This window comes from Ctenocephalides felis, unplaced genomic scaffold (assembly GCF_003426905.1).
Source record: "Ctenocephalides felis isolate EL2017-DRISC unplaced genomic scaffold, ASM342690v1 CF-g0.4_SCAFFOLD_02511, whole genome shotgun sequence".
Classification (NCBI taxonomy): domain Eukaryota; kingdom Metazoa; phylum Arthropoda; class Insecta; order Siphonaptera; family Pulicidae; genus Ctenocephalides; species Ctenocephalides felis.
In genome coordinates, this window is record NW_020538665.1 from 1,243 (window position 1) to 27,188 (window position 25,946).

At 33.8% G+C, this 25,946-nt stretch overlaps 1 long non-coding RNA gene across 1 annotated transcript in view; it reads right to left on the reverse strand.

Annotated features, from left to right (window-relative positions):
* Window positions 1–3,307: 3,307 nt before the first annotated feature.
* LOC113380988 overlaps window positions 3,308–25,946 on the reverse strand; it is a 94,189-nt gene continuing 71,550 nt past the window's right edge. Inside the window, exons 3-4 of the long non-coding RNA XR_003367503.1 lie at window positions 3,623–3,832; window positions 3,308–3,418 (exon numbers count right to left, since the gene is read on the reverse strand). This is a non-coding gene — a long non-coding RNA (uncharacterized LOC113380988). The remainder of the gene's footprint in view (window positions 3,419–3,622; window positions 3,833–25,946) is intronic.

Sequence of the window (25,946 nt, forward strand, 5' to 3'; positions counted from 1 at the left end):
TCTCGAGGATAATTCCAATATTGAAACAATATTTGTATAATTTAGAAAGCCCAAAACAAAATACTGAGAATGATTTGCAGCATTTGATGGGTTTATATAATCCACGAAAACCTAAAAATTCCCAATAGAAGTCATTGGTTGATTGTTCGAGAGAAATTGGATGCATATGTCAATCCCAGTCAGTCAAAAAACTAAAGGGCCTGAAGAGAAAATGGCTCAGTGATCAGAAGCTTAATGTTTCAAGACAAATTGGATGCATATGTCAATCCCAAACAGTCGAAAATTAGCATACTTTAAAAAAAATGGATGCATGTATGTGGGTCAAAAATGTTAATGTTTTTAAAAAAAATAATTTTTGGTACTGGAAGCTTCAGCAATTTGCCTTAAGGAACGATGCCGTGCGTTCCACTGGTTTTATTTCGATTTTCAACATCTTTACTTGTAACTTACAGGTTATGTTGTAAAAATATAACCCATAAGTATATATATATATATAACCTATAGGTATTAAAAAATCTGAATTGGAAATCGATGCATCAAAATTGACTACTAAATCACGTATTTTGTCAGAAGATATTGTAAATTGCTAGAAAATATAAATGTATAAAAGTGTGAATGGTCTAAAAATCAAACTAAAATAAAATAAAATCTCCATTTTAACTGCATTTCAACATTAGTAAGATTGACATGGGAACATTTCTTCAAATTGCATATCGAGGTTTTTATTTGGAGCCTCACGTGCTGTCAAAAAAGTCTGCAAGGAGGGGCATAATAAATAAAAAAAGGGTAATAAATAAATAAACCTTCAGCATCTTTTGCTCACTAAGAGAAACAGAATAATAGCTAAAAAATGGAACATCGAACCAGATGTTACCAAATACCAACATCTTATCGTTTCATTAAGAAGCCACACAAGGCCTGATAAAAAATCTAATAATGCATGTAGATAGTGAACTAAATTGGAAAATGTACATAATAATGAAAAAGGAATAAATAGATTTAAAATTGAAGTACCTGAACTCATAGGATGATCATCCAAACTTTGATTACAGAATAAGCTTCTCGATGATAATTCCAATATCGACACATGGTATATAACATATTTGTATAATTCAGAAAGCCCAAAACAATATACTGAGAATGATATGCAGCACTTGATGGGTTTATATATAATTCACGAGGACCTAAAAACTCCCAATAGAAGTCATTAAAAGCAGAAGGTTGATTGTTCGAGACAAATTGGATACATATGTCAATCCCAGTCAGTCGAAAAACTAAAGAGAAAATGGCTGAGTGATCTATGATCCAGAACATAATTCTGCAAGTTATTTATAATTATTATTTGCTCACTTATTTAATTCTATTTCTTTTACTACATTTTTAACTCCCCTTAGGGTAAGTTATAGTAATCGTGAGGTTTCTAGACATTTTGACATACATTACAAAAAATGGATGTATGTGTGCGTGTCAAAAATGTTAATGTTTTTAAAAATAATTTTTAGTACGGGAAGTTCCAGCAAGTTGCCTTAAGGAACGATGCCGTGCGCCCCACTAGTTTTATTTCGATTTTCAACATCTTTGCTTGTAACTTACAGGTTATGTTGTAAAAATATTACCTATAAGTGTATATATAACTTTTAAGTATAAAAAAATCTGTATTGGAATTCGATCCATCAAAACTGACTACTAAATCACAAGCAAGAATCAGCACGAACCCATAAAAATCGTTTCTAACAAAACTATCAAATGTCTATATACTAAATGTCTATTACCATACCTTTCTATTACTATCCGATCCGCCGCTCGTGACTTCTAAGGGTGCTCCATTTTTCTTGCATCACAAAATATTTCTTGCACAACTAACTACATTATTTATATAGCACTCACTTCTTTTTATTGCCATTTGTTTTCACTAGAATCCCATAAAGAACTAAGGCGCCTTCAATAAGTGCTGACAGGTCGCCATTTTGTGCAACTTCAGAGTTTTCGATCGGTGAACAGTAGCGCCACAAAGGGCGCCAATTTCAAATTTGAATTTTGACTAAATGATATATGCAAATTGTTATAACTTTATTTCACATTTGTAACGCATTGCAAATATAATAAGTATTGAAGTAAAACTTTTTTGTTGTTGTATGAGATGGCATTTAAGTAAAAATAAATACATCATATAACAATTTTGAATAACGTTCATGAGTAATATGGTAACACTCGTGATGCACACATTTATTAGTGTCAACCATTATACACATTTATATGATAATGATAAATTATATATTTATAATAGCATTAAAAATATGTATAATATTTACAAACAATAATGTAATTAAAGTCATACTTCGGATATGACATTGTCGGTTTGTCATTGTAATTAGCATTTAAAAATGAACCTTCATTAAAGAAATGAAGTAATAGCTGATTAATAAATTCACACAGTAAACTTGTAACAAATAAATAGTTTATTTATAGCATAGATGTCCATTATAAAGTATATATGTATAGAAATGATACAAACCTATACAAACTATTCTTGTGCTTCAACTCTTGTTTAGATTAATAAATCTGAATATCAATTTATTCTTAATTATGCAACTTTGTAATACTTAGCATGATCGAAAAACATGTAGACTTCATCTAAACTACCAAAAATATCTGAGATATAATTCTGAAAAGTATATATCTTAGGCATGATATAATAAAGGTGTACTGCTTCAATATTTTTTATGAGCTATAAAAATGAAGATAATTATTATGTCAAACAACGCCAAATATTGTTCTTGCAACTTCACTCATCATGTAATAATTCTGTTTGAAGAACTTCATGTAATTAAAATTAACATACATTCATTGGCTGATGGTATTTTTTTTTACTTATTTGTTGACGATATAATCTCAGTCCGAGCAGCTATAAAACCTGTCTTGACTGAAAAATATTTTCTATTTTGACTTGTTTTTTGTTTTAAATCTTGTTTATATATTCATTTAATTATTAATTTGCTCTTATTTAAAATCAAATCAGTGTTAAACTAAACCATATAATATATAAAAGATATACAAAATACAATCAATTTTTATTTATACAAAATACAAAAATTAAACTCATATTAGTATTGCTCCTATTATTTTTTTACAGACAGAGGAATACCTTGAAATTAAATTAATAACAAAAATATGCACATACTTTATTTATTTAATAAAAAAAAAACTTTCTGTTTAGTTTTACAATTGCGTTCGACTTTCAACACTAAAGAGCACTTATATATATTTTTTTAAATCATTTCCTCTTGTTCAACCATTTTGCAACAATGTCTTTGTTAACTTTTAATCATTTTATATTATTGGAAACAGTTACCAGGGCTTGTTTCCGAGCAGCAGCTCCTGCTCCGGCCTCCGGAAATTTGGCAAAGAAGTCAATCATCTGAAAAATTAAATTTTAATTCGGGACATTTTTTGGTTTTTGTCAAATAACTCAAATACTTCATATAAAACCACCCCTTTTCAATTACACAGGGTGAAACTAGATAAAATTTACAACATTTCCTAGGTCACACTTTTATACACTCCGATATAAAATTTTTGAATAAATGATAATTTTGTATCATCTTTCATATCGTCTTTTTACCTCTTTCAGCCTATCCTCAGTAGTAAATCTGTCGGTAACAGATGGAATAAGTCTGCCCAAATTTCTTTCCCCCAATCCGAACCTGTCGATCATTTTTTGCCAATTGTCCTGGTTGCATCAATACTTAAAGGATTTGCAGAAATCGAGGACATGCATTTGAAATAATCCTGCCCTCGAACGTTTTCTTCTAGCCAGGCCAAATCTGTATACCTGGGGAAGAAAATATTGATAAAAATTGATAAAAATTAGATAAAAATTAGATAAAAATTAGATAAAAATAGTATAGAAAGATGATTTTTTGTGCAAAAAGTTTTTTGAAGTTTTGACTAAATATTTAAATAAATAAATGTATATACTCTAGTAGAAAATTATTATTTAAAACCTCTTTTTAGTCAAGAAGGATCTTCTGAGCTAATATATACAACAAAGATTTCAAAATTCGTTAAAAATAATTTAAAATTAAATGAAATGGTAATTTTGATACTAATAATTTTTTTGAAGTTTAAGCTATTTATTTAAGTCAAAAATGTTTATTTTAGTATATATTTGTTAGTTAAAATCGCTTTTTATACATATATTATTATCGCATCGTGATATTTCTGAAGTCAATTTAAAGTAGAGTTTGAAAAATTCATAAAAAATATTTGCAACTTGGTAAAGGCTAAGTTTTTAGAACTATATATTATTTTGAGGTTTTAACTAAATATTTAGAATAATATATATATATATATATATATATATATATATATATATATATATACTTTAGTACAAATTTATGATTTAAAATCGTTTTTTATTTAAAATGTCACGAGTAAATTTAAGAAGCAGATAAATCCAATAAAGTTTGAAAATCGTTAAAAATGATTTATATTTAACGAAAAGCATAACTAATAGTGTGAGGGATATTTTTAAGGTTTTAACTAAATATATAAATATTAAAATATATAGACCGAGACCAAGACCGAGGAGACCGAGACCGAGACCGAGACCGAGACCGAGACCGAGACCGAGACCAAGACCGAGACCAAGACCGAGACCGAGGAGACCAAGACCGAGACCGAGACCAAGACCGAGACCAAGACCGAGACCGAGACCAAGACCGAGACCGAGGAGACCGAGACCGAGACCGAGACCAAGACCGAGACCGAGACCGAGACCAAGACCGAGACCGAGACCAAGACCAAGACCGAGGAGACCGAGACCGAGACCAAGACCGAGGAGACCGAGACCAAGACCGAGGAGACCGAGACCGAGACCAAGACCGAGGAGACCGAGACCAAGACCGAGACCGAGGCCAAGACCGAGACCGAGACCAAGACCGAGACCAAGACCGAGACCAAGACCGAGACCAAGACCAAGACAGAAGAGACCGAGACCGAGACCGAGACCAAGACCGAGGAGACCGAGACCAAGACCGAGACCAAGACCGAGACCAAGACCGAGACCGAGGAGACCGAGACCGAGACCAAGACCGAGGAGACCGAGACCGAGACCAAGACCGAGGAGACCGAGACCGAGACCAAGACCGAGGAGACCGAGACCGAGACCAAGACCGAGACCAAGACCGAGACCGAGACCAAGACCAAGACCGAGACCAAGACCAAGACCGAGACCAAGACCGAGACCAAGACCGAGACCAAGACCGAGACCAAGACCGAGACCAAGACCGAGACCAAGACCGAGACCAAGACCGAGACCGAGGAGACCGAGGCCGAGACCGAGGCCGAGACAAAGACCAAGACCAAGACCGAGGAGACCGAGACCAAGACCGAGACCGAGGAGACCGAGACCGAGGAGACCAAGACCGAGACCAAGACCGAGACCGAGACCAAGACCGAGACCGAGGAGACCGAGACCGAGACCGAGACCGAGACCGAGACCGAGACCGAGACCGAGACCTAGACCGAGACCTCGACCGAGACCGAGACCGAGACCGAGGAGACCTAGACCGAGACCGAGGAGACCGAGACCGAGGAGACCGAGACCGAGACCAAGACCGAGACCGAGGAGACCGAGACCAAGACCGAGGAGACCGAGACCGAGACCAAGACCAAGACCGAGAAGACCGAGACCGAGACCGAGACCGAGACCGAGACCGAGACCGAGACCGAGACCGAGACCGAGACCGAGGAGACCAAGACCGAGGAGACCAAGACCGAGACCAAGACCGAGACCAAGACCAAGACAGAAGAGACCGAGACCAAGACCAAGACAGAAGAGACCGAGACCGAGACCGAGACCGAGGAGACCGAGACCGAGACCGAGACCGAGACCAAGACCGAGGAGACCGAAACCGAGACCAAGACCGAGACCGAGACCGAGACCGAGACCAAGACCAAGACCGAGGAGACCGAGACCGAGACCGAGACCAAGACCAAGACCGAGGAGACCGAGGCCGAGACCGAGGAGACCGAGACCGAGACCGAGACCGAGACCGAGACCGAGACCGAGACCGAGACCGAGACCGAGACCGAGACCGAGACCGAGACCGAGACCGAGACCGAGACCGAGACCGAGACCGAGACCGAGACCGAGACCGAGACCGAGACCGAGACCGAGACCAAGACCGAGACCGAGGAGACCGAGACCGAGACCGAGACCAAGACCGAGACCAAGACCGAGACCGAAGAGACCGAGACCGAGGAGACCGAGACTAAGACCGAGACCAAGACCGAGACCAAGACCGAGACCGAGGAAACCGAGACCGAGACCAAGACCGAGACCAAGACCGAGGAGACCGAGACCAAGACCGAGACCAAGACCGAGACCAAGACCAAGACCGAGGAGACCGAGACCGAGACCAAGACCGAGGAGACCGAGACCAAGACCAAGACCAAGACCGAGACCGAGACCGAGACCGAGACCGAGACCGAGACCGAGACCGAGACCAAGACCGAGGAGACCGAGTGGATAATTACTATCAGATACAAGGGATCAAGTTAATAGGTCATAATTTTTATATCTTATTATTTCTGGTGTAAGGAGCAACGAGTGAACTGGGTCTTTTTTCTAATTTGTGAGGATAATTGGTAAATCTTGTTTTCATAAAGTCTTTATTTTAGAGCACATTGAGATCATGATGCAGAGTTTTATTACCCACCTACAAGGCTGAACTTGTCTCCATTCTAAATAGTTTTGATGTATTAATGTCATATTAGATTTGCTAGAGCAACCCCAAAGCTCTATTCCGCATGACTAGATAGAAATTATTATCATTTTATAAACCAAGATTTTGTTTTCGAGTGCTAATTTTGAATTATGTTAAAGAAGTCAATGAAATTCCCTAACTGTGGCTTTGGTAATGTTGATTTTTGTTGCGATGTGGTGTTTTTATGTTAGGTTTTGGTCTAGATGTATTTCTAGGTATTTAACATAATCAGCACTTGGTTTCACCTGCTGTGCAATTAAAACAGTCTTTTGTTATGGATATTTAATCAATTACTGTGAATGTCTTCACTAAGACAGATTAAAATTTGAATGGTAAATAAAACAATATCATGGATATTTGTTATGAGTGTCTTTTAGTTATTAATTCTATAGTATCACTTCTATATTACAATCCAAGTCATCATCAACAGCGCGGCAACGAGTGAATTGGGCAAATTTCAGGATCATTAGTGAATCCTGTTTATATATGTAAAGTCTTTAATATACAGCACAATCAGATCATCATGAAGAGTTATATTACTCACACACAAGGGTGCACTTATCATTCTAAGTAGTTTTGATTAGGTTTGATATACCAATGCCACATTCGATTTGCTATACCAGCCCCAAAGCTCTATTCCGTATGTCCAAATAGAAATTATTATCGTTATATAAACCAAGATTTTATTTTCGAGTGCTAATTTTGAATTATGTTAAATAAGTCAATACATGTACCTAACTCTGGACTGTGTTGTGATGTGGTGTTCCCATGATAGTCTGCAGTTTAGATTAATATCTAGGAATTTAACTTAATTAGCACTTGGTATTACCTGCTGTGCAATTAAATCAGTATTTTCTCATTGATATATTTTATAAGTGTCTCTCCGACCTTAACCTTACATCATCTTTATATCTCACACCAAAAATATCGAATTCATCAATACATTACCCACAGTTTGAATGTATCTGATGCCCTCTTCTCAGCGGGTTCTTTTGGTCGCGTGCGCATACGTTTGTCGGTCTGTAAACAAACGCTACTACTATTCCCAAGTTCAGGGGTCAAGGAGAGGCCACGCGGTATAAATAACGAAGCGACCTACCACAATATTATATACTACAGACATAATACCGCAAAGAACAAGAGAACCACGGATCACGGATGGTACGTGGCGCACGCATAATGTTCATGAAGATAACATATATTGGAGAATAATAATGTGATAGTAATAATAATGAATAATATATGATTGTCTGCTCGGAGGCAAGTCCATTGTGTGAGCGCACTACAAAATCAATAACTGTAACTATTTCATTCGCAATGTTTTTTGTTGAGATTTTTATGAATTTTTTTTCCAAACTTCTACTTCCATGCTTTCCGGTCTTCAGCTTTCAGTTTCCTTTCATTTTCTGTCCATGCGTATGCTACAATCGCCTGCACTCTTCATAATACCAGTTCTTTCAGTCCTATTTTACTTTAGATAACGTCGTGTAGGAAGCACTTTTTTGTAAAATGGGTTCAATTTCTTCCAATCAATTTGTGATATTGGATAGTAATAAATCTGTTAGCTAAAAATTATTATGATTGATTCCATATCCATAAATGTAATGGTGAGTGATTCATTTGTCGATTTGTCTGAACCATTCATACTTATTTATCTCTGGCCTGAATAGACAATTGTAAACGTACGCAATTTTGCGCAGCATGCATTTTCTTGTTACATTTGCCTTTAGCGTTACTAAAATTATTAATTTTACCTTTCATTTATATACATTTGTATTTTATTTTGACTTATTTTTAATGTAATATTATTCAACTATGAGAAAATGTTGATATTTAGTTGGACTATATAAAGTCAGACTTGGAATCAACATCCAAAAAACTAGCCTTTGGTGTCGGAGAAATTTGATATAAAATCACAAATTCCCACAAGGGGGAGGTCCAGCAAGATATCAAGTGTATTTATTTAAAAAAAAAATCACAAACGATATTTTCAAGGTACTAAAAGTGGAGGTGTATTTTCAAATATAGCCACGAATAACTAAGGGAAAGAGGTGCAAAAGTCCTTAGACTTTCCATTAGTTTTTTAATTTAAAAAAACAGTTGTAAGTAGCACATTCCATTGCGGTAAGTTGCAAGAACTTTCCGATAAGTGTAAATAACCGATTTGATCAAAATATATTATTTGAATTATCTGTGATCTACATGTCCACCTGTTTGCCTGTCAACCTATCAACCTATCTACTTGTCTGTCTATTTTATGTGCCTATCAGCCTACGTGTGCTACTTTTCTACCTGTTTACCAATCTATTTTGTTTAACAGGCTACTTGTTTAGTAGTCTGTCTGTTTACATAGCAAGGTATTACGTGTATTTATTTTTAAATTTTTTTTAAAGTACTAAAAGTAAAGTACTAATACCTAATCCTGGATAGGGGAGGGAGGAGTAATTTCATATATCGTCACGAATGACCAAAGGAAAAAAGTGCAACAGTATTTAAAAGTCAATCACGTGATTATTGAACGGCCCCTTTTTGCTTAGAGTAAAAAATTACCCTGCCATTTTGATGTATGGAAATTACACAAGAGAATGTCGTCAAATACCTTTGCAAAAAGTTAAATTGAAAAATACACATCAAGAAAAATCAAAGCCAACTCAACTCGCTCGAAAACTGCGTCAGCTTTTAAGAACAAGATTCAGTTCATTTTAAGAACTACGTGAACATACGACATCCAATTCTGGGTTTGCTCTAGTAAAACTAATAATATAAACATAATACAAAGATTTTGTAGTAAAATATGAAAATATCTGTCTGTCAATGTCTAAATATATCGCTGGCAAAAACATATTTACTAGAATTTTCTACGTAAGAAAATACTTTACCTAGTACTTTCTACTATTTTCTGGATGTTTTATTCAGAAGTTGGAAGTTAACTTGCTATGTTAAAATTAAGCTGCACATAACATGAGCTTTCTGAGGTAAAAAAAATTACCTAAAGCATTTTTACTAAAAACGCTTCAAAACATATTTAAGGTGAGAATACATTATTCTCCTCTCGCATATTCTTTATGATAATAAATAAAAGTAAAATAGATTGCAAAGCGAGAAGCACGAAAGATCAACGGTGCGCGGTCAAAGTATCAGAGGTTAATGACGTTATTTCAATCTAATCTCACCAGCGGTTTTCTTTGTTCTCGATATTTATGTAAGCACCATGTGGTTCATTCAAAGGTTTTCAATTTCTTTCATTTTTTTACCAACGATACTTACTATTAAATCTTCTTCACTATCATAATAGATATAAACCATATAATTATTAAATGTCTATTAATAATTATAAAAAAAAGAAATCTTTTCCTCTAGAAATCTCTTGATACAAGTCACCAAAATTGCATTAAAATATTTCAATCGTTTTAATGACTCTAATAATAAACTGTGTATTCATTGATAAATATTTGACCAAAAATATTACTTCAATATTTCAATTATTCGATATCATCTTTACATCGATATTGTTGAATAAAAAAAAAAAAAATCTTTACATCGACTCCAATATTTGATATTGGCATATTGGAAATTCCATACAAACTTTCAAGTATAATTTTGTTCTTTAAAGTTTATATAACATAAGTAAATTTTTATTTACTACGAAATGGTGTTTCTAAATTTGCTAGTGCACTTAATTCTTTCCACTCGTATACCGCTCCGGCAACATAGTACGTATTACTTTTGCAATGTGCGAGTGGAAAGGGTTAATATTAAGAAAGTGGATTTTTGCCTTTATTCAAGTATGTTCACATTGTCTAAAATTTCTGCAATAAAACAAAAATGAAACCGTTTAATATATCAAAAAATCAATCAAGGTGTATTATTATAAATTTGATAGTGCAATTAACCCCTCCCACTCGAGTGCCGCCGCTGCGGCGACATAGTTCGTATTAATTTTGTATTGTGCGAGTGGAAAGGGTTAATATCAAGAAAGTGCTCTTTTGTCTTTATTCAAGTATGCCCACATTGTCTGAAATTTCTGCAATAAAACAAAAACTGAAACCGTTTGATATATCAAAGATTCAAGCACGGTGTATTATATATAAAACGACGTGGCCGTGTTGCCAGTCATTGCCAAGTCAGTGGAGAACCGAGTTCGTATTTTCTTTCCGGCTAATGTATAATCAACAGTCATTAATTTATATGTTCGCGCCATTATCTCGGAAGAAGACGGGAACAAAACAACAATCCTGAGGAATGGCGCGCATAATACACCTTTGAAGAGAGAGATCAAAAAATTTGGACTTTTTGATTGTAAAATGTCGAAAAAAAATGATAAGAAATAATTTATTGTGGTTTTTAGAACAAATTTTTTAGAAGAATTTTTCCCCAAGGATAAGGCAAGTGGATAGCAATGCAAATCCAACTTTCAGAAATCGAATTAAGAAGTTATGTCTGAACTCCTAATTCGGAAGTGTTCAAAAATCATTTTACATCATTTTACAAGAGAATGATCCTTTTCATATCAATACTCGATGCTTCAACTCTCAAAGTAGATACAGCACCGTTAAAAAAACTACTAAATTCGTTTCGAATTAATAGTTACCAAAAAACACTTTTGAGCATTAAATATATAACAAACTAATAATAACTAGAATTATGTTAAAGCTAATTGTATGTACAACAAAAATTTTACATAAATAGGAGATAATTTACCTTTCTACTCACTTTCCTCTAAGCCCTCCGCAATATCCGATAATAATCAATTCTACAAATAAACGATTCAATTGGATTATTGAATAAGTGACTTATCAAAATTTAAAAAAATGAGAAGCTTTGCATGAAAGCTCATATCATCTAGACAAAAACTTGAGCTTCTTACCAAGTGCCAATTTCCTCAAAATTCAATCATCCCTACAAATAATCTATATAATAAATAATAAATATATCAACCAATGCTACAAATAGACAATACAATTGCATTATTGAATAGGTGACTCATCAAAAATTTAAAAATTATGATGGGTCTTATAAATTTCCTAGAGCTTTGCATGAGCGCTTATATCTTCTAGTTAAAAACTTGAGCTCCTCAAGAAAATAAAAACTTGTAGCTTTTTCCGACGTGAAATGTGATCAATGAATGGAGGCGAGAGTTAAGGCAAAAATCTTTCATTTATTTGCCACTTACCAGTCAGCCAGTCAGTCAGTTCTTCGGTCAAGTCATTAATTAGGCAAACGATAAGCGGCAATTTCCTCCGAAATCGATTAGCAAATTTACACCTTGGAAATAAACTACTTTTGTCAAGACATTGTATTACTTTAAGAAATGCTGGTTAAAGGGAATGGGATACATAAACCACTAGTTTCATTCTTAGGTAAAACATGTATATTACCAGAAACGTAAAATTTTGAACTTTCTTTTTCATTTTTAATCATTAATTTTTATTTTTCTAATTTTTAACCTATAATATCTTCTACATTATACTCCGAGCAGAATCTATAAACAAAATTATAAAGGAAGTAAAATAAAATATTTTTCATAGAAGAAATTCAATCTTTTAGTTAATATTAAATATTGTCTAAGCAAAAAACTGAAATTTTTTCATTTTTTTATGATATTTTTTTTGCATAAGAAATCTACAATTTGAACGATTAGGTACCGTTCAATTATTACGTAAGCGCTATAGGGGGGCGGGGGGTTATTGATTTGCTTATTTTGCTTATTTTTGGTAAGAAATTTGCTTACTTTTGCTGACAATGGCGAGAGGAGGGGGTAAATATTTGTAATAAATCTGCTTACGTAATACTTGAACGATCCCTTAGGTCAATCTCATTTAGATTTCGAATATAAAAACAAAAACAGGTTGATGTACTACTTTGCATTGAGGCAAGTTCTGAGAACTTCCCGATAAGTGTAAATAATCGATTTGATCAAAATAAACTGTTTGATTTATCTATGATATACTTCTCTACCTGTCTACTAGTTACCTAACTACTTGCCTGCCTATTCCCGTATACCAGTTTATCTGTCTATCAGCCTACATGTTCTACTTTTCTACCTATTGGCCAATCTAATTGTTTAACTGGCATCCGGTTTAGTTGTCTGTCTGCTCACATGTTTATCAGTCTACCTGTCGACATGTTTACCTGCCTACCCATCTATCTGTATACCGTCTATCATTCTACACTGGATTTGTCATTATTCTAATTTTATATCAAATCACCTGTCTGCTTGTCTATCTGTCTATTAATTCCATTTCTATATTTGGAGTCAGAATGACTAAGTTAGTGGTAGATGATGATAACTCTTTAATGTAACTAGCTGTAAGTGGAATTCTGCCTTAAGGCAATTAAGGCATCGTGCCTTAAGGCAAATTGCTGGAACTTCCCGTACCAAAAATTATTAATTTTTTAAAAACGATTAACATTTTTGAAAAAGATGTATTTTGAAAAAATAAGATTTTTGAGAAACTATATATATGGACAAAAAATTACTTTTTTTTGAAAAAAAAAAATTTTTTTTTAAATTTTTTTTTCTTGAAAAAAAAAACATTTTTTTTAAATTTTTTTTTTTTGAAAAAAAATTTTTTTTCTTTATTTTGACATATTGTGGAAGATCTGAACTTTTTTTTCAAAGCAATCGTACTGATTTAACTGCATAGGGACAAAATATAAAGCGCGTAAGCGCCGCGTCGCTGTCTAACGCATAAGCATTGGTACGGAACCCATAGGAATGTTAACAAAATGTATACTTATTGTTAAAATCTCTATAAAATATCTGATAATTTGATGTGCATATGTCTAATGATCATTTTTGACCGCCAAATGGCTAATTTTTTTACTTTTTCCTCCATATCTCCGAAACCGCTAGACCTACCTTTATGAAAATTTTATAGATTCTTCATCTTGTCAATACAAGTGAAATGTTCTTTGAATTATTTAAATCGGGCGATCCGTTCTCTTAAAAACTGAGTTACCGTTTTCGGCACTTTTGCCCCGTATCTTCGGAACGGCTAGACCTACCTTCGCCAAAAACTAATCAGCACGTCTCCTTATCAATACGAATCGAATGTTTTTTGAATTATTCAAATCGGTTGATCCGTGTTCCCGAAATCGTCGACGAAAATTTGTATCCGCACATACATACACACACGTACATACATACACACACACATACATACACACACACATACACACACACACACACACACATACAGCCATTTTTTCTAAGGTATACCAAAATGTTCAGAAACCTTTGAAACGTAAAGATATATAAAAAATTTCATTTTCGATTTTTTGCGATTACTATAACTTGCCCTACGGGAAGTTAAAAATAAAAAGTAAAAAATATATTTCTTCATACAGTTGCAGGTATGTGCCCCAATTTTACAGAAAGCTCTTAAAAACAAATGACAAAATCATCACATAAATCATACCGTTGACATGAGCACAACTTGTTGTTCCTGTATAATTTTCGATGCGAAACAAGTCCGCTAAAAATTATACAACAATTTTCGCTGAATAATAATAATGAATATTTTTGTCATTACACCGTCGATTTAACGCCGGTTAAAAAATTACAATTTTAGGTTTATTTTTGCCGTTATACAGAAGTACTGGCTTATTAACGGAGTGAACCAAATTAAAACGTATTTTATGCTTAACGAGCAGGCGTGTCCATTTTCGCTCGTTTAGCGCGAACGCAATTGTTGCCTTCATCAGGAAGTGTTTAGCATTTCAACAATGATGAAAAGAAGATTTGAACGGGATAATGGAAATAAAATTAAAATAGGACATGCATATAAAGTTATTGTCTAAAATCATAAATTTTTTTTGTTATATTGTTATTATTAATTCAATCTGTGCGGATCAGAGACACTGACTCTGAGAAAATTAGGCAAAAACTATCTGGAGAACATTCAAATATGATGCTGCAGGCAAATCGAGAAGCTGAAATGGACAGTCAAAGTAACCTAGGAAGAAATTTTGAGAAAATTGGTTGAAGAGAGAACTCTATTCGGCACGATCTTGAAAAGAACAAGAAACTGGATCGGATCTATGGCGTCTCCCTACACCTAGCGGCGAGAGTAACAACCAGAAACGCCAATACCAACTTCATAGACACGTTGCGTGTGAAGAACGTCGCAAACTGTCAAGTTGGCGACGGCGCATCGTGCAACACTTGCGTGGGCTCGAGGGATGCAAAAAAATGCAATCTCATCCTCGTGTGCATCAACTTTTGGAAGAGTGAAAATATAAAACCTAACCTAAATACATTTGATATCAGTGAAATACTTTATACTTATTTTGTTATTATAAATTAAACTTATATACACGTTATTCAGTTCTTTTAATTATAAATATAAATTATATATAGACCCAACATCTATATAATTGGTGACCGCGACTGAGAAAACACGTGGCTGAATTCTGATCTTGATACTACAAGCGAGGTATACTATATCATTAATAATGTCTTCACCCGCAAACACTGAAGCCTCACAAGATCTAAATCGATCGCTCATCGATTTTGACGAAACTCAAGTTCGCACGCCATGTGCGAGCAACTCCAACCAAGTGAACAATGATTTAAAAACGGAACAAATTTACAACGTGGGCAGGCATACAATAACCCCGTTCATGGAAGATGCTCCTGACCTATGGTTCCTGTTGATTGAGACAGAGTTTCTTGGAGATAAGATCAAATCCGACCATGCGAAGTACACGGCGGTATTACGTGCTCTGGACAGGTCCACTTTACACCTGGTAAGCGATGTGTTGCGAAATCCGCCAACCGAAAATAAATACAACACGTTGAAGAGCATAATCCTAGACCGAGTATCCGAGTCGAGGTCAAAGCAAGTAGACAAATTGTTAACAAACGTTGTCCTAGGTGACAAAAAGCCATCCCAGCTACTACGGGAAATGATTGACCTGGCTCGGAGTGAAATCTCGGAGGATATCATCCATAAACTTTGGTTGGACAGACTCCCACAACACATCCGGCCTCTACTGCTTGTATCGAAAAACATTGGGCTACAAGCCATTGGCGAGATGGCAGACAGGCTTGTAGATACTTGTGGACTGCCATCATCGGTGATGGCCACAGCGAGCAGAGCACCTGAACCAAGAAGTGACCGCACCCAAGAAATTCTGCTTGCCATGATGCAGAAACTAAATGCCTTGACGACAGAAGTGGAGAATTTAAAACATAGCAGAGAACATGACGAGAGAAGCAGGACCAGAAGTCACTCCAGGCACAGGAGAGGGAGATCAAAGACGCCGTCCAAATCACAGCTATGCTTTTACCATAGCAGGTTTGGAGAGAAGGCTACCAAATGCATAGAACCCTGTTTGGTTAAGACTCTCCTGAAGCCGGAAAACTAAAGTCACCATCAACACCAGGAGCAAGTAATGATGGTGATATTAATTCTGTCTGTCCAGAGCTCCGACTATGTGTGACAGACAGAAAAACACGGATAAATTTTCTTATAGACTCTGGCTCCGTTCTCTCGATTCTTCCAGCTAGCAAGTTTGCAACCGGTCGTGCCAAGGAAGAGATTGTTCTGTATGCAGCCAATTCCAGCCGAATATCCACCTATGGAAAGCGGACTCTCGAGCTGGACCTTTCGCTGCGCAGACCCTTCACTTGGCAATTCACAGTAGCAGATGTGGCAACAGCCATAATCGGTGCAGACTTGCTAAGCTACTACAATCTACTAATAGACCTGAAAGGCAAAAGACTAATTGATTCAACGACAGGCTTAGCCTCTGATGGCAAAGTGCTGAAGACCCAGAACATTAACATTTCCACAATTAACCCACACCAACCTTTCAGGAGCTTACTAAACAAATATATAACAATCACTAGAACGCCACAGAGACTAACAATTAAACCATCTCCTTTCGCACACAGGATTACCACAACAGGTCCACCAGTTGCTGCCCGGTTCAGGAAGATTTTTTGCGAAAAAGCATCAGCTGCAAAAGCCGAGATACAAAATCTCCTGAACAGGGGCATTTTGAGACCTTCAAGCAGTCCGTGGGCAAGTCCAATACATATGGTATCAAAAAAGGATGGATCTTATAGACTCTGTGGTGACTATAGAAAACTTAATTCAAGCACGCAACCAGACAAATATCCTCCTCCACTAATCAGTGATGTTTTTACAAACCTGCACAATAAAACAATTTTTTCAACAATAGATCTTGCAAAAGCGTATTATCAGGTGCCGATGCATAAAGAGGACATACAGAAGACTGCCATCATAACTCCATGGGGATTATATGAGTACCTCTGCATGCCTTTTGGACTGAAGAATGCCACTCAGACATTCCAGCGCTACATAAACCACATATTCCAAGACATTGACTTTGTGTTTATATATGTGGATGATATTCTGGTTATGTCTGAGAACATGGAGCAACACCATCGCCACCTTCAGATAGTTTTTGAGCGTTTGCAAGAACATTCTCTAACCATCAACACCAACAAATGCGTCCTAGGCAAGTCCCAAGTAGATTTTCTGGGTTACAAGCTCAGTGAGAAAGGCTATTCTCCAGCTACAGACCGGGTGGACAAGATTTTGAACTTCCCACAGCCAACAACAGTTCTGGAACTGCGTAGGTTTCTGGGAATGCTGAATTATTACAGGAAATCAGTCCCAAAAGCAGCCAAACTGCAAGCACCGCTGAACAGTTACCTACGTAGTTCAGTCAAGAAGGATAAAACACCTGTCATTTGGAACCCAGAATCTCTGCAAGCCTTTGAGGACGTAAAGAATGCTCTTGCAAACGCCGCTTTACTTCATTATCCAGCTGCTGCAACAAATATATGTTTAGTAACAGATGCGTCAACAACAGCCATTGGAGCCACTCTGAAGCAGGAAGAAAATGGTGCATGGCACCCTATAGGTTTCTACTCCAGAAAGCTCACATCCACGGAACAGAGGTATTCAACATATGACCGAGAGCTTCTAGGCATCTTTGCGGCCATAAAATATTTTGAATACCTACTGGAAGGTAGGCATTTCATTATCAAGACAGACCACAAACCCATCACATATGCATTTCAGCAGAGACCTGAAAAGGCGTCAGACAGGCAGCGCCGGCAATTGGAATACATATCCCAGTTCTCTACTGAAATTGTGTATGTGAAAGGTGAAGAAAATGTAGTGGCAGATACATTATCAAGAATTAACACTATTGAAATGCCTACCAGACTGTCTGCTGAACAAATATGTATAGAGCAAAGCTTGGATCCAGAAATGCAGGAGCTGCTTGGTGGAGAAACTTCTCTCAAACTACACAAATTAACATTGGATGGTTTTCCGATCTATTGTGTAATTGAGTCAAACTTTGTTAAACCTTATCTCCCACAGAGCCTCCGCAAAACTGCATTCGACGTAGTCCATGGTATTTCTCATCCAAGCATCAGGACCACATCCAGGGAGGTACGCAGCCGGTATGTTTGGCCTGGAATTGGAAAGGATGTTGCTACTTGGACTCGTCAATGCATATCCTGTCAAAAGTCCAAGATCCATAAACATAATCATTTCAATCCTTTGCACATCCCTATTCCTGATGAAAGATTCTCTCATATTCATATTGACATAATTTCCTTACCCAATACTAATGGTTTTCCTTACTGCTTAACAATTATTGACAGATTTACAAGATGGCCGGAAGCCATTCCACTGAGAGACATCACAGCTGAGACAGTCACGCAAGCATTGTTTACGTGCTGGATTTCCAGATTTGGTACACCAACTACAATAACATCAGACCAAGGCACGCAGTTTGAGTCATCTCTCTTCAAGTCCTTGGCACAGGCAGTTGGTGCAAAGAAAGCACGTACGACAGCATACCACCCTCAAGCAAATGGATTAGTAGAACGTTGGCACAGAACCCTAAAAGCTGCACTGATGTGTTCTTCTGAACCGTGGATCAAGACACTACCCTATGTACTACTTGGTCTACGGAATTCATTCAAGGAAGACATTAAGACATCAGCAGCAGAGATGGTTTACGGAACCACATTGAGACTTCCAGGTGATTTTTTCAATACATCTAATAACTCACAGAATCCACAGGTCTTTCTAGAAAATCATCGCCGAATCATGTGTGCATTGAAACCAACTCCAACAGCCCACCACAACAAATCCAAGATTTTCATTTTGAAAGATATGGGCACATGCACACATGTATTCCTCAGAGCAGACCATGTACGAAAGCCTTTGGAACCACCTTACAGCGGACCCTATGAAATACTTGAGCGAGTTTCTGATAGGATTTACAAACTTCGCATTAATGGGGCCGCAAAGAACTTCGCTGTTGAAAGGCTAAAACCAGCATATATAAATAAAACAGATGCAGATTACGAATCACTTTCTCAACCACTTCATAGACATCCCTGGGAGTCATCAAAGGAACCTACAAAGAAAACAGCCAAAAAGAAAGTTGCGTTCAATATTTGACAACACACATTTAACCTTATTTCTATTCTGACAGATAGCTAACCTTCATCTTGGGGGGAATGATATGGCGTCTCCCTACACCTAGCGGCGAGAGTAACAACCAGAAACGCCAATACCAACTTCATAGACACGTTGCGTGTGAAGAACGTCGCAAACTGTCAAGTTGGCGACGGCGCATCGTGCAACACTTGCGTGGGCTCGAGGGATGCAAAAAAATGCAATCTCATCCTCGTGTGCATCAACTTTTGGAAGAGTGAAAATATAAAACCTAACCTAAATACATTTGATATCAGTGAAATACTTTATACTTATTTTGTTATTATAAATTAAACTTATATACACGTTATTCAGTTCTTTTAATTATAAATATAAATTATATATAGACCCAACATCTATAGATCCATTCTGCAAAAAGAATGATTTCTGCAAGAGGTCGTCGAAGGGAAATTAGAAGGACTAATAAAATTGGGTAAAAGAAGAATGCAGATTATTGACCTGATAGGGACTTGAAGACCAACCAAGTCGAGAAAGCATGGAAGCAAAAGTTTGAAAAAAAAAATGATGAAAAAATGATTATTTATAATAATATTGTGTTGGGAATAATCAACAAGAAAAATGGAAAGGGAATCATTGATTTGCGGTGCTCTCACACTATGTAATTGCAAGCTACTATTTATGATCATTATTAAAATATGATTGAGCAATTATAGATAAATAATTATTAAATAAATGGCACATTTTTTCCTATAAAATAGATAATTTAAAAAAATGGAAACACGTCAAAATAATAATTAGTGAAAGTGAGGCGTATTATGAAGCAAAAATATGCAATAAAGAAAACCGGTATGATATTCTTAAAAGTTTTATCCTTTATTTACTTTTTGTTAAATTTTTAATAATATTAAAACGTTTTCAATTCAAAATAAATAAAAAAAAAAACATTTAAGTTTATCTGAAAACCCTAAATATTATGAACTAAAGAACGTTTAATTGAACTTGATTCAAATTACTTATAAAAATTCTTATATAGTAACTAACTTTTATTACTAATCTTAAGTTTTATGTATAATTTGTTTAAAAGATTTTTTTAGATTAACATACCATTCAAAATTTAAGGGGCTTAACATTTTCTAAGAAAACGAAGAGCTTTTCGTCCATCCAGAATATTTCTCTAAAATTCAATAGTAGTATCATCAAATTCAACATTCACTTGAAATAGATAAGTCCCTTGAATTTTGGCAAACCAATATGATATGTCAATCAAAAAAATTGTTCCAACAAGTTACATAAAACATAAGATTAGTAATAAAAATCAGTTACTATATAAAAAGTTATTTGAATCAAGATAAATTAGAAGCTCTTTAGTCTATAATATTTAGGCTTTTCAGATAAACTTAATTAAAGAGATTTTTTTATTTATTTTATATTGAATAGTTTTTAAAATAAATTAATAATTAATATTGAAATGATAATATTTTGTTTTCCACAATTGTTACTTTTAAAAAAATAATTTTGCAATTATAAATAAAAAGTATTTCAGTGTTATTTCTTCCGTCTTTTGGTAATTTCAAAATAAGCACCAGAATAATCTAATTAAGCTTTTTCAATCTTGGCGTGCTGCTTCAAAATACCGTACTTGATTATTTTCGGTTTTTATCACAATTATTTAAATGTTTGAATGAGAGAAATATTTTTTTCATTTAAAGAAACATATTTACTTTTTAAGCTAACAGTTAGCAAGGGATGGGTAAAAGAAGATTGTGAAAAATAAGTCTACCCACTGGATATATTATAAATAATTATTTGTTTGAACAATGTTTAACCATAACGCTCTAATTATAATGTAAAATTTATATATATATATATATATATATATTTAAATTATAAAAAAACATTAATAGGTTTTTGAGATATTTGCAAGATGAGAATTATATTGCGTGGATTATTAAGGAATATTGGAGAATGGAACATTAAGGAGAATTAATTGAGAAGAAATAATAGTTCTGCCCAAAATTCTTTCCTTCAAAGTGCATTGTCGAAAACCTTGGAGTCACAAATTCTACATATTTCGATTTATATGATTTTAATATTCTATATCGACTAATAATCTAGGAAAAAATAAAATTGCTAAATTTTCTTTGAAAAAAAAAATAGTAATAAAGGTAGCTACTTCATTATATAGGGGTATTAGGTTATCGTAACTAATAAATATCAAACACCTCTAGCAACATAAAACTAGAAGATTCAAATTTTATATCAATTCTACAATTTAGCACAGAATTGATATTTAATGATTATTCTTATTTCACATTATGTAAAATTTTGTATAACTATATCTATAACTGTTTCTAAAAATATTTGCATTTGTTTTTAGTTAAGTTTTTACATTCAAAATAAGTTCAAGCCCTTGTCTCCGATATAATTCTCATGGCAGAAATGCATTTTTAATTGTTTCCCATAATTACACCCGATACTCTGCTTCACATCAAAATGTTTTGTATAAAACAGAATAAGAATAACATTTGATGTTCAAGTGCAATGTTTTTAATGTGTTTTTGTTTTTTCGTCGGTGCACGCGCTTCTTTAAGCTTTTTTTGAGCGCCAAATTCAGGAACGAAAGCCTTTAGCAAAGATTTATCCGGGATTAAGGTTTCAGGGTTAAATGTAAATTATTCGCGATTTGTTTGATTAATATATCCGTATTAACAAACGACATGTTTTCGAGTCGTCTTTAGTTTATTTACTTAAAGATTTGCGAGGTAAACTTACATGTGATTATAATAAAAATAATAAATAACAGGTCTTGCATTTCATCAAAAAATATTATTAAGTTTGACCAGGTAACAATTTTTTGAAGAATAGCAAAATAGCATAGTTCTAATCATGAAATAGCTGGGAATTTAACTTAATTAGATAGTTGTTTAATATGTGTTATTTGTTATTTTTAGTTGGTTTGATTTGCACAGTATCTTTGCTCAAAGTCAAATTGGACCTTTATGTCCCGCTCTACCCGACATATTTATTTATGTATGGGGTATATAGGGTTTGTTTAATACGTGTTATTTGTTTTTAGTCGATTTGGTTTGCACAGCACCATTGCTAAAAGTCAAATTGGACCTTTGTGCCCCGCTCTACATTGCATATGAATAGAAAACGAAAAATATAACAATAAGTTTTCTGTTTAGTCTATACATATATGGACAAATCCAAATGTAGTGTTATTAAGGTATTGAATGTAAATAATATTAAAGCAAAAATTCGACTTTTAATTAGGTTCGATATAAATACATTTAATTAGTATCTGAATATTTATTTTTAAATTGCAAATAAATTTATTATCTTATTAAATTCTCTCTCAAGGCAATATAAATTGTCAATTTAACAATTGACTTTTATAATTATCGAGACTTTCTCTAAACAATTATGTCCACACGCGACGTTTATAAAATTAAATGTACATTAATATTTTAAAATCAATAAAAATATTTATAAGTCCTTCGAGCAAAAATATTAATTTAAATTCGGATAATTATTTCTACCTAATATTCTTTCCAAGACGCTTTTTCTGATATTAATGAGAAGCGCGACGGGTAATTAGAAGTGTGCTGAAAAATATATGGAAGCTATAAAAAAATTTATTAATTTTTATGGTTTTGAATTCGACAAATTGTTTCGTGAAAATTTAAAATTAATATTAAATTAGATATAATTTCTTTTAGACATAGTTCTGATAAACAACTTACTCAAAATGTAATAGGGATTATGTGTTCATAAAACGTTTCTACTTTAGATGAGTCTTAATTAATGTGATGAATTTTTAGATTTACTTATTACTCAGAAGTTTTATTGGTATAATTCTGATTTTTGAAATTTACGAATTACAGTATATTTTCAATTGTGTATAAAAATGTGTATAAAAAGAGTAAAAAGTTTTGGGATCTAAAATATTATATGTTTTATTTATGTTAGATAACAAAAGCATATAAATTCTTATATTTCTTTCTATATATTTTCAGAAGTTTTTGCTTTCAGTAGCAAGTAAATTATAGAGAGAGTATAAACAAATGAAAAAACCCCAAAATATGAAAAATTGAATTAAACTAATAAAAATCAAAAGATAAATTAATATGCTTGTGCCTTTTCAGTGTATTTGAGCAGAAAAACACACTTTGAACGGTATCGAAAATATCAAGAAGAAACTTTAATGATGTAGATTTAATAATTGGAACACAAATTATTTTTATATAAATAGAGATATATGAAAAATCAGCAATATGTGATATGATGATAAAAATCAAATACTTTTAAGTATATATATGTATGTTAGAACAATATCGTCCCTTTCATATATGAAATTATTAATATTTGATGAAATATACAAATAAAATTTGATGAAACATATAAAAATAAAACTACAATTTTCTGAAATTAAATCTCTATAAAATTGTAGCTGGATTTCTTGATCAATTTTGAAGGGAATTTATTAAAGTATATTTGTTAAATTGCAATGTTTCTATTTCATTAGATTTATTAAAAGCATAATGATATAGCTGAAACAAGTTCTTATAATTTGTGCATATAATTAATTTTAACTTCCCAAAGGGTAAGTTATAGTAATCATCCAAAAATCGAAAATGAAAATTTTTGTATACCTCAGAGAAAATGGATGTATGATATATAACAAATGTGGATACTATTTGTCGTCGACGTTTTTGGGAGTACCGCTCAACCGATTTGAATGATTGTAAAAGCAATCAATTCCTACTGATGAGAATTAGTGCTGATTAGTTTTTAGGAAACGTCGGTCTTGCCGTTTCGGAGATACGGAGCAAAGAACGCAGAAAATAAAAATCGAGTTTTTGAGAGAACGGAGCATCCGTATTGAATGATCGAATAATCATTGGGGAAGTGGTGATTAGTTGTTGGCAAAGGCAGATTCAGCCGTTTTGGAGGCACCAAGCTAAATGTTAAAAAAATTGCAGTTTTTGAGAGAACTGAGCATCCGATTTGAATGATTCAAATCAGTATTGACAAAAACAAAGAGTTTGAAAAAAAAATTTTTTTATTTAATTTTTTTTTTGCAAAATAAATAATAATTCGAATTTTATTTTTTTTCTAGCTGAAGTTCTAAAGCTCAATTATATATTTCAAATAAATAATTTTAACATTGCACTTTAGTTTAAATAATTCTTATAAATATTATATAATTGTCCTTCATTTTAAATTCGATTGATTAAGTTTTGTTTATTTACTTTCCTGTAAACATAAATAAAATACAGTATTTATAATAATCTATTTGAAAACATTTAATATCTCTCGATTATTTCGTTATGGTACGGGAAGTTCCAGCAATTTGCCTTAAGGTACAATGTCATACACCACTTGTATTAATTTATTTTATTCTAGATATTTTTCCTCTACGATATGAATAAATTTCTTCCAAACGCCTGTTGAATAGTAATTAAAAAATCTTATACGAACCGGCGCTTCTCATGACACTACTGCTCACATTAAACCAAGCGAAATTATTTATTAAATATAATTTTATTGCTATGATAATTATTATTCGGTCGCACGAGGAATATAATGCTTGGTAGTGCATTTTGCGTGAAATGAAACGATTTTTATTATGATTTCTGCAATAAATATCATGTTTTATAAGGCGCCTATAAAATTGGCGGCTCTTATCGGTTTGCAAAATGTAAAAAATATGGTATTAATATCGCGAATGAGTTCGGTGTTTGCAACAAAGTTGCGAATCCATTGTTATTGTAAGAAGTAACATGATTTTTAATTTTAATCAACTAACTGGTTGTTCCATATATTGAATATAGTGAGTTTATTTATTGATTCAATAAACGTTTTCTCCTGTGACTTAACAAATATCATTATGACTTCACACAAAATGTGATCCCAGGATAAGTAATTTCATGCAGGTTTAAATTCAAAATATGTATATTGTTTAACTTTATAATACCAATGTTCCTGTTAACTATCTATTATATACTGAATTTTATATATTAAATGACTAGGGATTGCAATACTGGTGATAAACTGTTAATCATTATTTATTAATTCGATTTTATTTACTTAGACATGATATGAAGCCTTTTGGAAAGCAATAAATTTAGTTTAATGACGAGTCAAGATAATATTTTGAATTTTTGTTTATACTATAGAACCACTAGAAGATAATATATGGAAATGTTATGTATATCTGTTTATGCGATTATGGAAATTAAATATAAATTTGTTCTTAAAACTTTAAACTCAAGTGTAAAATATAACAATAAAACTAACGCTTATATTAAAATTTCCAATTTCTATTTTTAGGGTAAATACCGGTATTAATACCGCCAAAGAATTGGGCGATATACCGGTATTTCGTTATACCGGTATACCGGTATTGCATTCCCTGTCTAATGACAGAAAACTTATGTTTTCTAATATGTTTTACACTTAGATCTTTCACACGTCGTAATTTTATTTTCTATATACATATTTTACTATTTAATGTTGATCTGTAGAGTCTACTCTACATATTAAATAGATGAGTACTAAATAGACTCTACAAATATATCTGATGAGAAATATATTTTTATAAGATTGCTATTGCAATCTATTTGTAGAAACTATTTATTACTAATCTATTTCATATGTAAAATAGAATCTACATATTATATCTATAAAATCTTTGTTATAAAATTTTTAAATT